Below are 16,149 nucleotides of genomic sequence, written 5' to 3' on the forward strand. Positions count from 1 at the left end.
CGCCCCCTTGCACAAGAATAATGGTCATTTCTAAGATGAACTATTGATATGGTAAAAGTACAGATAAATGTCTCTTCACCTCTGTTCATCTTTTCACACATGTGATTCCACCTGCTTGAATCTGAAAATAGGCATCTTTAAAACATAAATCATATATTTTTTAGTGGTGTTTGTTAAGGCATATTGTTGCACATACTTGGATGAGACAGTATAAAAGAAAACCAATATTATGAAATGCACTAATAAAAAAGATTTCAAAAGGGGGGTTTCACAGTGATCCAGGGGAAGAAACATTTCTCTTTCCTCAAATAAACTTTCAGTAAACACACTCTTAAAAATAAATGTTCTTTATTGGCATCGATGGTTCCATGAAGAAACTTCAACTCCATGGAATCTTTCCATTCCACAAATGGTTGTTTATAGATGAAAAAAGTTTAACATTAAAATGTTCTTAAAATATTTTCTTTAAGGACTGATCACTGGAAGGTTCTTCTATGGCAAAACTATGAAAACCTCCTTTTGGGAGCTTTATTTTTAAGAGTGCAGTTATTAAAAGTATCATTCTTTTTTCTTGTCGTGAAGATTCAGTGCATCCATGTCACTGTGATTGGCTGATTATGCTTTTAATGTTATGATAACCTCCGAACTATTAGACCTGAATGGGTCAAACTGGTGGAAATGGAGGTGCTGATTATAACTCACCCTCTCAGATGGTACATTTAAAACTAGATGAACTGGAAATGACTTTAAACATGATTAAACCTGATCAAATTATTTACGAGTGAGCTTATAGCGAACACTTAAGTCACCTCTGTGGTATTGATCATCATGTCTGAAAAGACAGTTACTATTAATGATGCTATTTATTGTGTTGTTATAGTTATTCATTTTGATTTCAATTATCTGACAATCAGCTTCTGATCATGTTTAATCATCAATGCAAGGTATATTTATTTGTATCATGTACATTTCTAATCTAGAGTCCATCATGTAGATAAAAAACCCATACATGTTCATGGATGATCTCACTTCCTCCTGTTGTCCTCCAGATGATTGATGTCTAATTAAAGAAAGTGCAGAAAGAGATGATGCACTGAATGAACTTGAACAGCTCCTCTCAGGAGGAGTGTGTTGTTGTGTGTCAAAGCGTCACCCGTGGCGGCTAGCGATGCGGTTTCCATTATGTCCGTCTTAAAGCCAAACCTTGTGACCGGCTGTGTCTCCATCAGCACATTGAACCTCCCTGTTTGGGATTCCTGGGAAGTGATCAGCAGGAATGCGTGCTTTACTCAGGCGTTCATGCGGCTGCAGTCGAATTACAACTGGACAAAAGAGCAGCTGCTATCGCCACTTGGCATTTCAACATCATTTCTGAACTTTAATGCAAGATATATACAAGCTTCACATGAATGCTTTCAGAAATGACTTAAAAAAAATCTTTAATTTAAAGAGTCTAATGCATGATAATGGATCATTTAACAATTATTATTTTTAGAAATTTCTTATGAATTCTACTCTATGTGAGTAATTATTTTAATTATTAATATACTTAATTGTTAAATATAATTTATTATAACTCTGGTTACAATTCACAACAACACTTTTACAACACATCCATTATTATTATAAACAACAACACTAATACAAATTCTAATATAATATAACTATTTATTTAAAACATAATAGATTAATAATAATTTTGTGTCCAAACTATCCTCATTATAAAATGCATTCTAAAGCATTTTTTATGCATTTATAATGCTTTATAATTCAACTTGAAAATGGAATGTTATTGTGAACTTTATTATTGAAATGATAATGATTAATTTACTAATTACTTTAATTTTAAATAAATTGTAATGATTCATTTAACTGATTTATTACTAGTTACATGATTATTAATAATTAATAATAATATTTTTTTGATCATTTCCCATAGCCAGTTCACATTGTGCCTATAAACACTACTCGTCTTTATTAAAACCACAGACCGCTTCTGTTATATACAGACTTCATATAAATGATTACTACAAACTCTTTGGAAATGCTCTATAAATGGCAAGTTTACAGTTGTTTGCAGTGATTTAATGAGCTGATTCAGGGAAGAGGGATTTCATGATGGTTAGATGGTGGTCTGGGTTTGTGGAATAATTAATGATCAGAATCAGGAGTTCTGCAAGTGTGTCCAACTGTTTCAACGACCCCTGCGGACAAAAAAAGCAGACGCTTATACAGCTGCGTGCCACACACACATTCACACACTCCTCCACCTGTCAGCACAAACACATCCTTTTCTAACGAGACTCTTCAACAAAGTATCAGAATTTTTACTGTATCTCTATTATATTGTGACTATTGCCCATCACATGGTTAAATCCCACTGACACACATTAAAGGAAGCTTTTTTGCACATGGACCAGCAAGTACATTATCTACTCAGAAACTTCATAGCAACCCTGGCATTATGCGGACATTTTGCACCGAGAAGGTAAAACAAATTCTTGTTTTATTTTACTAGAATTGCTGGTCACACTGTGTGGATCTGTTCGTAACAAGATTACTGAAGACAAGGCTGATGGGTGTTTTCTGGTCCCGCTGACTCACTCATTTGTCCTGCTGTGTGGTCTCTCACACACGTTCATGTGTCAATCACTCTAACAATAGCATCTTAAGCCTCGCAATCCGCCCGGTGCTCAGGGAAAACTCTACAATAAAGGAGACACTACATGGTATTTTTCAGCATGAAAAGATTTATACTGGAATTCCTCGGCTGAGCTGGACTCCTGGGAGTTACTTGCATCTTGAACCTGCTTTGCAGCATGTTCTCGTTCTGTTCAGTGTAAATCCGTAGGTGAAAACAGCAGCGCTCTGCATGTCTACAGTAAATCTGCTTCATGCTGTTTTGGGCCACACAAAAGGACTGTATGTCAATTAATTTCAGGAGTCTTTGAAAGTCTATTAGGGAAATCCGATGGGAAAGATTCAGCAAAATGTCTAGACAGGATTTTGTGGTAGTGAGTTGATGTATTCAGCTCTTCTTTTATTGAATATTGCAGTGTGTATTAAATGATTTATCCCTGCACATCATTATTGTATTAAATTCATGTGCCTTGTAGCAACATTTCTTCTTTTCTCGGATGAATGAGGGCGGCGCAACCTGTCACTCAAATGAGATCCACCAATAGCAAACCATCCAATCATTTCCCATTGGACAAAATCAAGCTCCGCCCTACATTTGCTCTTGTTCCAGAAGCCGTTTCACTCGGTTATACAGTACGTCACAATAGAGAAGAAAAGATGAGAACAACTTCCGTTAATGCTGACTTTAATGGTTAAACAGAAAAAGATGCAATGCCCATCTTTTATTAAAAGAATAGTTCACTTAAATATGAAAATGCTGTTATTATTTAATCTCCCATTATGTCATTTCAAACCCAAATTGGCATGATTTTCCCTCTTTCATGGAACACAAAATCATATATAGTTTTATATGTAATGAGTCTCTTATTTCCACATTCAGTGAAAGTGATTTGAGCTCTCCGAAAACTAAGGACTACAGCAAACGACCGTTTTTGGACTACACGACATTCCTCCGGGTTTGCTGACGTCAGCAAATCCAATTATTTACATAAACCCCTCCTCTGGGAATACTTAATAAGCGGGCGAGGGCATTTTATATTGCTGTTTTGGAGATGAGTTGTCACAATGCCGTCGAAACGCTGCTGTTATTTTCATCCGGATTGCAGGTCCGCTTTGTTCAGCCTTTCTAGGGACGAGGGAGTTAGGGATGAATGGTTAAAATGTATTTTTAACTCGGTCCTTCATAATTATGACCCAAATCTCGCTCTCTGTGCTGCACATGTTACGGAGGAAAGCTTTCACAATCTTGGCGAGTTCAATGCAGGATTCGCACAAAAGCTTGTCCTGAAAGATGGAGCAGTTCCAACTTTAAAAACAGAAGCTTTTGTTTACGGGCCACAACCTGTAAGTATGATTTATTTTTCGTCGATGTGTTTTCCTGCAATAGTTCGTATTGTCAATTGTTCGTTGTAGCAAGGAAGTAAACAAATGACAGCGCTGTTTGGCTCTGCTGGTTTGTTAAATGCTCATTCATACTTAACATTATCCGACAAACACCTAACGTTACAAACTTTTTTTTTATCTCAACAGCGAACTTGGAATTAGTGTAAATTATTCTTTGATTAGAGCTTTTATGTTTATCTACATGCTTGTTTATCTACAGGCATGCTAAACATGGTTCTGTGTTTGATTTGGCTACTGCAGTAAATCCGATGTTTAGTGTTCGGTTTTGGGTTAATAGTTGTCGACAGATACTTGTCTACAATCGTTCTAAAAATACAAAAGTAATGGTGGCATACAGTCAGTAACGATCACTATAGATCCGCAGTCTTAACTCAAAAAAATCCCTTTGAGGACTGTAGTAGAATTTGTTAGAACGATTATATGAAATTCTTGTTTATGAAGCTTATTATTTTGTAATTCTATAATAATTAGTACAATTTAATAACAGCGTATCTAAAATGTAATGAGAGAACAACAAAAAACAAACCTTTCAGAAACGTTGTTTAACAGCCGTTCTTGAACAGGTTCTGCTCGATCATCTTCACTAACGTTTCCCCGGGTCCGATTGGTTTTATTGACGCCATTGTTTATAATACACCAAAGCACAAAGTACCAGTAAAGGTAAGGAGCGTGACGTTTCCGGAAAACGTGCACTAGACGGTTAGCGAATCACAACACACTGGGCCGGCTAACCAATCTGAGCCCTATTGCGTAGTTTTTAGGGACTGGCTTCATAGAACCCGGAAACCATCAGAACGTTTTTACAAAGAGGGACAGAGCAGTGTAGAATAAAGGTAAAATATATGAAAAATAATGCAATTTTTAAAAAACGAAGCATGAACACATGTTACAGTGCACCCCACAAACACAATCAAGCCTTCGAAAAAATATTCTTGCCTTTCAGTTTGGTTATTTCTTTGTTATTTTATGCATGTAGTTACAGACAGCCATGTCAGAACTTAAAACTTAATGTATATTGATTTAAATTAATACAACATGTTAAACAAAATGTTGTATTACCCTACAAAGGAACAGTTTTGTGCTCCTTTTTACCAATAAATAAGGTTGAAATGGCTCAGGACATGCTTGTAGCACGAGTCCTGATGTGAAGCTTAGACTCCACTCAAAGTGTTGGATTGTGCAAGTTTTCCTTCGATGTTCTGCGAATGGGGTCATAATTTGGCAGGAGATGCTGTTTTTAGCCTCAGCTGTAAAATGGGATGAGGTAAGAGCTCAGACTTACAGTAAATCTAAAAACATTTAGGAAATCACACTGAGAAATGGGCATTATCGTAAAGCAGCGTTATTTTCTTTTTCCGTTTAGCTTTGTTGCCCAGTGTTGAGGGTCTGTTTCAGGGGTGTGTAATGCAGCCCCACACACACACCTAATGGGACGGGGTTCGTGTTGGTGGTCCATCTGGGACCGCAGGGGTAAATGGAGAGCTGGTCTAATCTCCTCACGTCATCCCTCCAGCTTCTGTAAATTATCCAGCATGTGTGCCTGTATCATCCAGTGTTAGTTTAGAAGTTTTTATACACTATTATATATATATTTTTATTTTATTTTAAATTTTTACATTGTTTTAGTCAGTTTAATATTTTATTTTGTCATTTTGTTTTTAATTTTATAAATATTTTTTTCCGTTAATAATTTTAGTACTTCAACTTAAACTAAGTTTTTCATTTAATATTTATATTTTTATTACATTTTTATTTTATTTTATGTTTATTTCATGTAATATGTTTTTAATAGTTTTAGATAAGGATAAAAACACTGGCATCATCATGGAAATGTGTTTCAGTAGATTATCTGTTTATTTTAGTTATTTTTTATGGTTAGTGAGAAGGATCATTATTCTTATTTATTTCAGTTTTAGTTTTTAATTCAGTTAGTAATTTTGGTACTTCAACTTTTTTCAGTTTACACTTTTTTTTGTTTATGGTCTTCATTTAATATTTTTCAGATTGATTTCAATTAACAAATATGTTTTTTAATAGTTAACGGAACCAATACTGCATGGAAATGTATTTCAGTAAAACAATTTCTGTCAAAGAATGGCAGATGGGGGAAGTTAAAATCTTTTTATTTTCAAAAAAAGGAAGAAAAAAACATTTATTTTGGTTACCCCACTGAATTAACATTATCTTTTAATTACGCTGAATTAAAACATAACATAAATAAATAATAAAACGACTTGCGTCTTACAATGTGAGCATTCTCACTTCGCTAGCACATCCGATCTGCAAGCGAGCGATTGTCACTGTTTATTGTGGTGATTTTTTATCGTTAGTAGAAAGGATCATTATCACTAATGCTAATTAAGACATGATGTGGATTATTTTCACATGTGACCACCTGGCAACCAATCCTAGTGTGGTATCTGTCAGGAGATAGTGAGCAAAGAAACTCACGAGACCGGTGTAGTGAAGTTCGCCATCTAGTTTACTCTTCACGTCCACTACGTCCTTACACAACACTATAGTCACAACATAATTCACTTATAAGCACATTACATAGCAACTACTTAAAACACCTTATCAACCCCACGACCCTTTACCAGTGCTGTCCTGGCCAGGAATAAAATAAATTCACATAGACAACAGTTATTTTAAATTGTAATAATATTTTTACTGTATTTTTGATCAGATAAATGCAGCCATGGTGAGCAGAAGATGTTTTTTAAAAACATTTTAAAATCTTACTGACCCCAAACTTTTGAAAGGGAGTGTATAAAACATATTTAATATTCGTTAGTATTTACACAAGTAATAGTATTTATAGTATAGTAAGTATTTATAATGTGCTGAGTGACCCCATTTGCACTGGCATTCTTTATTACCTGAATCTTCACAGAGCGAGGAAGACGTCTGTCATCAAGACGCTCTAGAGGAATGTCAGACCTGAAAGGAGACTCCCCACAGGATCTTTATTTGTACAGGACAACCCTTTCCCTGTGACCTCTGATCAAAGACGCTTGTAAAACAAGTGTGTGTACACATTATAATGAGCTACTCTTCTGTGTCATTCCTCTCTTCCTCACACTCGTTTCATGCTGAAGATCAGACTCTCAAAATACTCCGGCCAGTGAGGCTGGCCCACACTAAAAGATTTTTAAAATCTTATCAGATTTTCAAAATGTCAGAGACCACAAACATGATGATAAAAAAAAAAATCATAGATTTAAAGTCCCCCTATAGTCAATAATTCTATCTCTTAAAACGCACTCTGATTACCACAATGAAATTTAAACGTTTTTTTCCCTTGAAAAAAAATTCTCCATGCCTTAAAGGGACTGTGTGTAGTTTTTTAGGTATTTTATTATCTAAAATCAATATTTTTATTCATAAATATGTCCTCAATGGTGTAAAAATACCTCTGCCAATTATCTGACTTATCCTCGTAAATGAAGAATTTATTATCTTTATATACATGTGACGGGTAGGTCCACTGAGGCTTCCATGTCGTTCCGCCATCTTGAAAAACTATGATAGCACAGAGGGTCAAAAAGTACAAGGCCAACGCGTTTCCACAACGCATTTTCATTCAGAGTCAGCGTCACGTAACTGAAAGCAGAAGAAACGGAGGAGCAGAGCAGTGAGAGGCGCTTCACGGCCCCGGCAAGTTTAAAAGGCTGCATTACACTGTAATTGTTCATACTATAACATTCGTTTGTTCGTTGTGTCAAGTTGCAGTTTGTTTGAAATAACAAACCTTTTCACCCGAAGGAAAACTCGACGAAGTGCTATTAGAAGACATCCTGTCTTAGCTTTTTGGTACATAACAGCTACCGTAGAGATGCAACACGCATTTGAAAAAGCGAGACGCTGGAGAGCAAAATTCGTTTGAATGTAAAATACAATTTCACCGCTAGATGGGAGAAATTCCTACACAATACCCCTTTAAAATATCTTCAATGTAGCGCGAAACCCTTGCCTCATTTAATATACGCGGTTCTATGAATATGCAAATGAGCCCCGCCTCCACTCACTCACACCAGCTCAGAGTAATGAAGGGTTTAAATGAAGGTTTAAATGGAGTCCAGTTATGCTTTCTGATTGGGTATTGTTTTGTTCCATGTGACGGTCTACAGAGTGCGCGTTTGTCCTCAGGGTAGTGTTGTCAAAAGTAACAACTTCGGTCTCGTGAACGCATGCATGGCCAGTCAGAGGTGTTTAAGGATCCTCAAAATGTTAGAGGAAAATGCTGGTATTGTCACGTTTTTAGGCTTTTATTTGTATCTAAACATTGATCGAGCACACATACATGGCACATCACATATAGTTAACACGGAGGCTCAAACGTGTGAGTGATACATGAGTACCAATGACGTTTATTTTAGCGTGTGATATACGAACATGACGCATCCATGAGCTTCTGTGTTTACCATATGTGATTCACTCTATCTATGTGCGATCATGACTAAAAGCCTAAATTTTATCTGTTCATCATATTAAGTGATTGTATCTCTTCACAACACATTAAATCGCTCAATCAAAATGGATTTATTTTTCACTCGTTTTTTGGATCTCTTAAGTTTTGAAAGTCTTAAGACTTTCAATGGACAGACAATGATACTTAACATTTCCTAATTTGTGTTTTGAAGATTGACCAAAGTATGAGTTTGGAATGACATGAGAATGAGTAACTGATGATACAATTTAAATTTTCTATCCCTTTAATAAATATTTTTAATTCCTAATGTACAATAACCTTCCAGCGTAATCAAGAACATCTGAAGAACATAAAGAAACATGCATAAAAACACTACACATAAGACACAGCATATATATTCTTCTCTCAGCAATTACACGCTCAGCTCTGTGTTTATGTTTTGACTGTGAGCTTGGCTACTATTTCACCCAATTATATGTACTTTTTTTATAGTGAACACTCTAGCATGTAGGGGTTTGTTTTATGAGTAGGGTCTCTCCTCTCATTCTGAGGACCGTCTTCCCTAAATCCCTCTCCATGTGGTGAGTCCATCATACTTGTTTTATTTTTATTGCCCATCGGCTGGAGTCCAGGCTCCCATCGCCTAAAGCTCTAATGGTGCACATGGTGCTAAAAAGTGCAATGAAACCCGTAGCGAGGAGACCTGGAGACTGGCTGATTCGCAGCAACAATCAGATCTCCGTCTTTAATCCAGTGTGAAAATCAAAGGTTAACCATCTGAAATTACCCTGGCTCTTTATTTAGCAAGCACTACTGTTTTAAAACGGAGAGAAAATCATCCAGGCATGATGTAAGCTCATTAGCCGAGCATGAGCCCAAACAAACCTGTTATTATATCCATCTTCATGGGCCGCTCCGAACACTGCTGTCCTTCATGCTGGAAGCACTCGAGAGATCAAACCGTGTCCATTACGCCTTCAAACGGGAATATAATTGGCCCTCGGCTCATTTGGGGCCACATGCCTGGCTAATTCATTGCATGTGGGTTTTCTGGGTTAATTTGTTTGTTTTCGTATCTGAACGTGTGACTGATCACAGGCACTTGGGCACAAATGGTTCTGTAAAGTCAACATTGGTGCCGTTGGCCGCTTCAGAGTGGTTCGGCTCCCTTGACCCTCGTAACACACACTTGATAAATCACCAGACAGCTCAGACTTATTGACTCAAACATCTTTCCCTCCCCCTGTAGAGTCGTAACACTGCTTTAACTTGTCAGCATGCTAATCGGCAGCGTTACGCAGCGCTGAGCCTCGAGTCACTCAGATACACACACCTGTGTGGATGGATGTGCTAACAGTTGGACAGTTTGGATGAGGAATAGATTAGTCTAGATTTGTATGTGAAATCCTGTCTCTGACCAGTTTTCTCTTTGTCTTCTCATCAATTTTGGAGGGATGCCTTGTTCTCGATAATGTCACTGTTGTGCCATACTTTTTTCCACTTGTTGATGACTTCGCTGTTTTATGGGATTGCTAATGCCTTGGAGATGTTTTTGTAGCCCTCACCTGAGCAAAACTTTTCAACAATGTGATCTCGTTGGTGCTCCATAAGCTCTTTGTGGCCCATGGGTCTATAGTATCATGTAACCAAGATGATGTCAGCAAAAACTCTCACAAGAACAGCTGAGGTTTATTTGGTGTTAATCAGAATCGCTTCAGGTAAAGACAGGTTTGTTCTGTTTCACATGAGCTTGAGGCTTGTCATTCTGAACACGGCCGCACACCCAATTATAAAAAGGTGTTCACACTTATGCAAAAGTATTATTAGGTTATTAAAAGGTTATTTTAAGTTTTTCCTTTTATCTTTTCTTGGTTTTCAGTGTTATTGCATAGGTTGTAATTTTTATATGCAAGTTACAGAAGTTCTGATATGATTTATCCATTACACTTTACAACTCAAGCCACAAAGTTGAAGATTTTATGGAATATGTTTTTAGTTTTTCAAACTACAAAAAACTACATTTATTTTTTCTGCCAGTGTTGTGCGGCACACCAGCTCACCGATAGTATGTGTTGAAGTATGTGTCAACATAGGTTAGTTTGTGCTTGCTGTTGCTCTGGATGAATTCACTGTGATGGGCTGAATTCTTGCAGACCCAAAGCTCCCGGCCACAAATCCCAACAGCTGTCAGCTGACGTTAGGCAATTCCCTCTACAGTCCCAGGAGTCTCGCACGGGCTGTGCTCCTTCCCTTCAGAATAACTGCTGTAAACACAGGGTCACTTCTACCTTAGCCGCGTGTGGGACGTCCAGCTGGAAGCACTGAGGATCTGTGTATGGTTACAAAAATCAAGCACAAATCTACAACAATCAGAAGCTGATCTTTTGGAAAGGTCCGTCATTAACACGCGTTTTCCCAGCGGAGGAATGACTGCATGGAACGTTATACGGATTAGTGTTAATGAGTTTTGTGTGTTGTGAGAATGATGATGTTTCATTGTGGTGTAGCAGTCATATTTTAAACTAAATAGTTTTGAGATGATATTGCTCGCAGCTGTGTGACTAAACTATAAAATTATTGAGAATTATGCCAGCTTTTGCAGTGCATAAAGTTGTGGTATTTTTTGTTATAGTAATAATGATGACCATTATATAATGACCATTAAATAATCAACATCCTTTTATTGTCCTGATAATTCAATATTAAGAGCAGTTCCAGTACAGATTAAGTTGTTTAATTTTCTTTAGTGTGTAATCTTGCTTTTTGAGCATGAAAAAGATCTGCAAAGTTAGAAATTCAGTCCTAAGGGAGTTATTCTCTATATCAGTGCCACTGTTTCTGAACTCCCTGAAACGCCTCTATTGAAGTCTTGAGTTTTCTTCCGGGAACGAAAACGTCACAATATTCCTCATTTAAATACTTCCCGCCCAAAGCATACGCAAAATAAAGGGGTGGGTCCTGATTGAGTTAGGTAGTATGCCAATATTCAATTTTTAATCGTGATATTTCTCAAACACACTCGAAGAGCTTGACCAATCACAAAAAAACTGGTCCAGCCGACCATTCAGAGCACACTGTGCTTTTCAGAAGGAGGGGCTTCATAGAGACAGGAACTAAAGAGATTGTTACTGACAGACTGGGAAAAGACAAGCTGCAACAGTGGAGAATATGGGGAAAATAATGTGTTTTTTGAACATGCAAGCATGAAAGCCTGTTCTAGTAGAGCATAAAACAAAAAGGGGCATAATAGGTCCCCTTTAAAAGCTCTTTTCTCATTAGTTCAATTTCCTTCAGTTCCTTTAGGGGTTGAATTGGTTTTGGTGATTGACGGGTGCTACTGTGACCACTGTGACCGTCCCTGTGTTGCTGGTTTCAGCAAGCGGTCAATGGAGACTTCATTTGCCCTTTCACTTTAAAAAAAAACAAAACAATTCTGTCTATATGAGTGATTAAAGATAAACTAATCACGCAGCCTCATCTCAGCCTTGGATTCCACACGAATCTCATGGCAGTGTGAAGGCCTGATCATATTGAGAATGAATGTCTCTATTTGCATGAATCAAAACTGTGCATTCCTATAGACATAAGGGAAAAAATTAGTCCATTATCAAATTTAATTTTCAAATTGCAGTTTCTATCGCAAAATAAATAAATAAATATCGCAATGTCAGTTTTTTTCTAGTATCGTGCAGCCCTAATTTGCACAAATTGTGCACAATATAACCAGGAACATTTACTGTTCACTGCAAAAAAATATTTTGTAAAGGTTTTAATTCGTTTTTTCGAGTTAAAATATCTAAAAATCCTTGAAATAAGATACATTTATTAGAGCATTAGCACTGCTTACGATATTAAGACTTGTTTTCGCAGACTAGAATACAGAATATAAGTGCATTTTTTTGTTTGTTTTCTTGTTTTAAGTATAAACCTTACCAGTGAATACACTTATATTTCATATTCTAGTCTATGAAAACAATTCTTAATATCTTATGATTTGCTTTTCTATATTATGCATCTTATTTTAAGGATTTTTGATATTTAACCGAAGAAAGCTAAAGCTTCTGGTCAAGAATGTTGAAAATAAATAGGGTCATATTATTAACAATGAGGTAACACCAGACCTAAGATAATATCACTTTTCCAAAAACCTATTCACTGAATATCTGCAGTTTTTCATTCTCTGTTCTGCATATTCCCGTCATGTATGACAAACGTGAGAACCAACGCAGACATGAGGGTGAGTCAATAATTTTGGGTGAATGTCCCTTTAAAGATGCTAAATTATTGTCTGTTCTACTCATCACCTTCTGTTCTCTCTCGCTGTTTTTCATTTTTTCATTCAGGCAATCAGTTTTCCTCTGACTATTGACCATTGTGTCCGGTAAATGTTGGGGTCTGGAATGGACGTCAGCTCCTGCACAGTTTGGCAGAGCTCAGTTCACTGGCTCATTCCTTCAGTCCTGGACACAAACCTGTGTGCGTTTATCTGCAGCAGGGGAGCTGTGTCCAGTTCAGGCCGGCACATTTATTGGATTGATTTACAGTTATGGGACAGGGGGTTGCCAAGCCACGCTGCCCCTGCTTGGAAAGCTTGTTTGTTTATGATGTTTTAGTGGTGATGTGAAAACCAGCATCAGCGTAATGAGCTGCTTCAAAGCTTATTCACATGCTTAGTGTAGGGAGAGTCTTGATCCGGTGGCCGTTTCCAGCGGGAATCTCGATGTGGCCACATGATCTGTGGGTGAAATAACTGCTGGTGTCAAAGTGAAGTAGTTGAGTCATTCTTAACATAATTGAGGTAAACATCCTGCATTTAACACACAGATAATGGATCATCACTCACAACTCTGGGATTGCAGTCTTCAGTGTCACACGATCCTTCAGAAATCATTATAATAAGATGATTTGCTGCTCAAGAAACATTTCTGATTATTATCCATCTTGAAATCAGTTTTTGCCGCTTCAAATTTTTGTGGAAATCGGGACTTTTATGTACTTGTATAGCAATTACAATAACTGGGTAATAACTAGGTACTAACCCTGAACCTACCCCTAAACCTAACCTTAACCCATGTAGTTACCTTATATTAACCAGTACTTTCTTATAAGTATAAGTTTACACTCTAAGTACATGTAATAAAGTGCAACCATAAAATCTTACTGACCCCAAACTTGTGAACGGCAGTGTATACTGTATATTGATATCTGTTTTTGTTTTTTGTTTTTTAAACAGATAAAAATACCTTGATTTAAAAATCAATAAACATTTATGAGAGGATTTTTATTTGTATGTATTTATTATATTCGCAGATTTGTTCATAATGGAAATTCGTAAAGGATTTTGGTGTGATTTAAGAGACTGAAGACAAAAAGGTTCCTCAGTTCCGCCTCGAGTCTGCCATTCGTCTTAAAAACAGATGTCTATCAGACACAACTTATGATTCATCATGTGTAGTTTGTGAACAAGAATGCTAGACAGATGCTCAAAACACACACAGTAACATTGTTTTAGATTATAGTATTACAAGAACGCTTCTCCTCAGCCACTGATCAACGTTTTAACTTTTATTAAGGGCCAAACCTGAATAGCCATCTTTCTCTCATCCATATTTCTGTGTAACATTTCACTTTTACCAGAAAAAAAAAAAACATTCTGAACTGTCTAGCAACCACATAGAAACATATTATAAACAACTCAGAAAACTTTAGCAACTGCATAGCAACTCCCTGGCAACCACTCACATAATTCTACCATAATCATGGCGACTTGCACATAGAAACCACTCACGATTGCTGTAAATCTCTAATTATTTTACAGGTGACACTATGGATGCATAAATTCTTGTAAGGGGTGTTATGGCTTTTAATGGAAATATAATTTACGGCTAACACATTATATAGACACTCTGAGAACCCGTACAATGTTTATTTGTTAAGTTCGTGGTGAAAAGTAACTCTAACTAGAACAGCATGCTTGCTCTTTATCCATTTGGTCCAAGAAATCTGTGTTGTGACTCATCTGATAAGATTTCGAGTGTTTACATGGAGATGGTGCCTCAAAACAAACCACTACATCATATCCTCTGCAGTGCACACGTGTCTCCTGATCGCTCGCTCAGTCCTCGCTGGGCTGTTCACATGAACACTGTCTTGGCATGTGACGTGAGCTGATAATTGCACATGAAGATGATAATGCGTTCTGAAAGGAGCTCATACTTTAAAATTAGCCATAAAATTGGCGTACTTATACATAATTGGCCAGAGAATAACATGACATCCCTTCTGTCCGGTTCTGCTGTGATTCAGCGCAGGTCTTTCCCAAAAGCTACAGGCACGGTTGGTGTGTATTTGCATTTCTGAAGGATTTTTATTGTTATTAAATTCCGGACTTCTTCATATGTAGTACTTGCCCCTACAGTTGTGTGTGTGTGTTTCAGTGTTATGGAAAGTACAAAATTATAAATGCAACACTTTTGATTTTGCCCCTGTAAGTGTGGGTATCCTGCAGGGGTTCAGACTGCAAGACTGCCGAATGACTAAAGGAACGTTGTCAGCAAGATGGTAGAAAACTGTATATTTCTTGTCTATTCCACCCACTGTTATAGATTGTATAGAGTGACAATATTGTATTGCAATAGGTAGCACTTCAAAGTCAATACCAAATCAAAACTAGTTAGCACATTATTTGTAATTGAAAAGGTTGAATGACAACATATGGTTATGGTTACACTTAAAATAGATACAAAATGGTTGTATGAGATGATAATAACTTATATCAATAATTGTACCCAGCATATACTGTATGTAAAATGTTACCTGAAAGATAGATAAAGGGACAGATAGAGAGAAATAGAGAGCATAAACAAGATCAGAGCATAAAAAGCAACAGTTACAATCTTCTTTTATTCTTTCCCTGACCATGTGACTAAAACCCAAATGTGAGACGTTCAAACTGACCAATCAGATAGTTAAAACTTCCCCCATTGTACTAAAGGTGTGACAATTCATAGGCCCCCGAATTACACACATATTGGCCTACAGGCCTTGATCACTATCAGCCCCTCTGAGCCTTTGGGAACTCCAAATGGTCCTTGTGGTAGAAAGAGGGGGTGGAAAATAGTAAAACAAATGTCTTTCAAAGCAAATGTTCATTTCAAATTTCTTGGATTATTTTCAATCCTACACCCCCATTGTTCATGAGCTGAACTCAAAGGCCTAAGACTTTTTCTATGTACACAAAAGGCCTATTTCTCTCAAATATTGTTCACAAATCTGTCTAAATCTGTGTTAGTGAGCACTTCTCCTTTGCCGAGATAATCCATCCACCTCACAGGTAAAATACAATACATGTTCACGGTTCTCTGGTGTCGTTTAATAGTCACACATCATGCAGGTAAACACATGAAACATTTATCCAATTAGTAAGTGTTTTATTTTGATTTTTGATTTTACTTGATATTTTTTGATTTAATTAGCCTAATTATTGGGTTTAGTTTGGTAATTCCTGCCCTAAAAGTATATCTCACATTTTTACAGTCAGAGCAGTACTTATCTGGTACAATAAAATAAAGTTATCAATGGCATTCATATAAATGATATATTTGATATTATGATTTTTATATATATATTAAAAGAAATCATTGGAAATATATTTTCCCCTTACAGGTCAGTGT

At 36.7% G+C, this 16,149-nt stretch overlaps 1 protein-coding gene across 2 annotated transcripts in view; it reads left to right on the forward strand.

The window, feature by feature from the left end:
- The window catches only part of LOC143749271 (ras-specific guanine nucleotide-releasing factor RalGPS1), a 136,436-nt gene that overhangs the window by 82,921 nt on the left and 37,366 nt on the right, over window positions 1–16,149 (forward strand). The gene's annotated exons all lie outside the window — the stretch shown is intronic.

Source organism: Siphateles boraxobius, unplaced genomic scaffold (assembly GCF_051911475.1).
Source record: "Siphateles boraxobius isolate OS27281-9 unplaced genomic scaffold, OSU_SipBor_1 24, whole genome shotgun sequence".
Taxonomy (NCBI): Eukaryota; Metazoa; Chordata; class Actinopteri; order Cypriniformes; family Leuciscidae; genus Siphateles; species Siphateles boraxobius.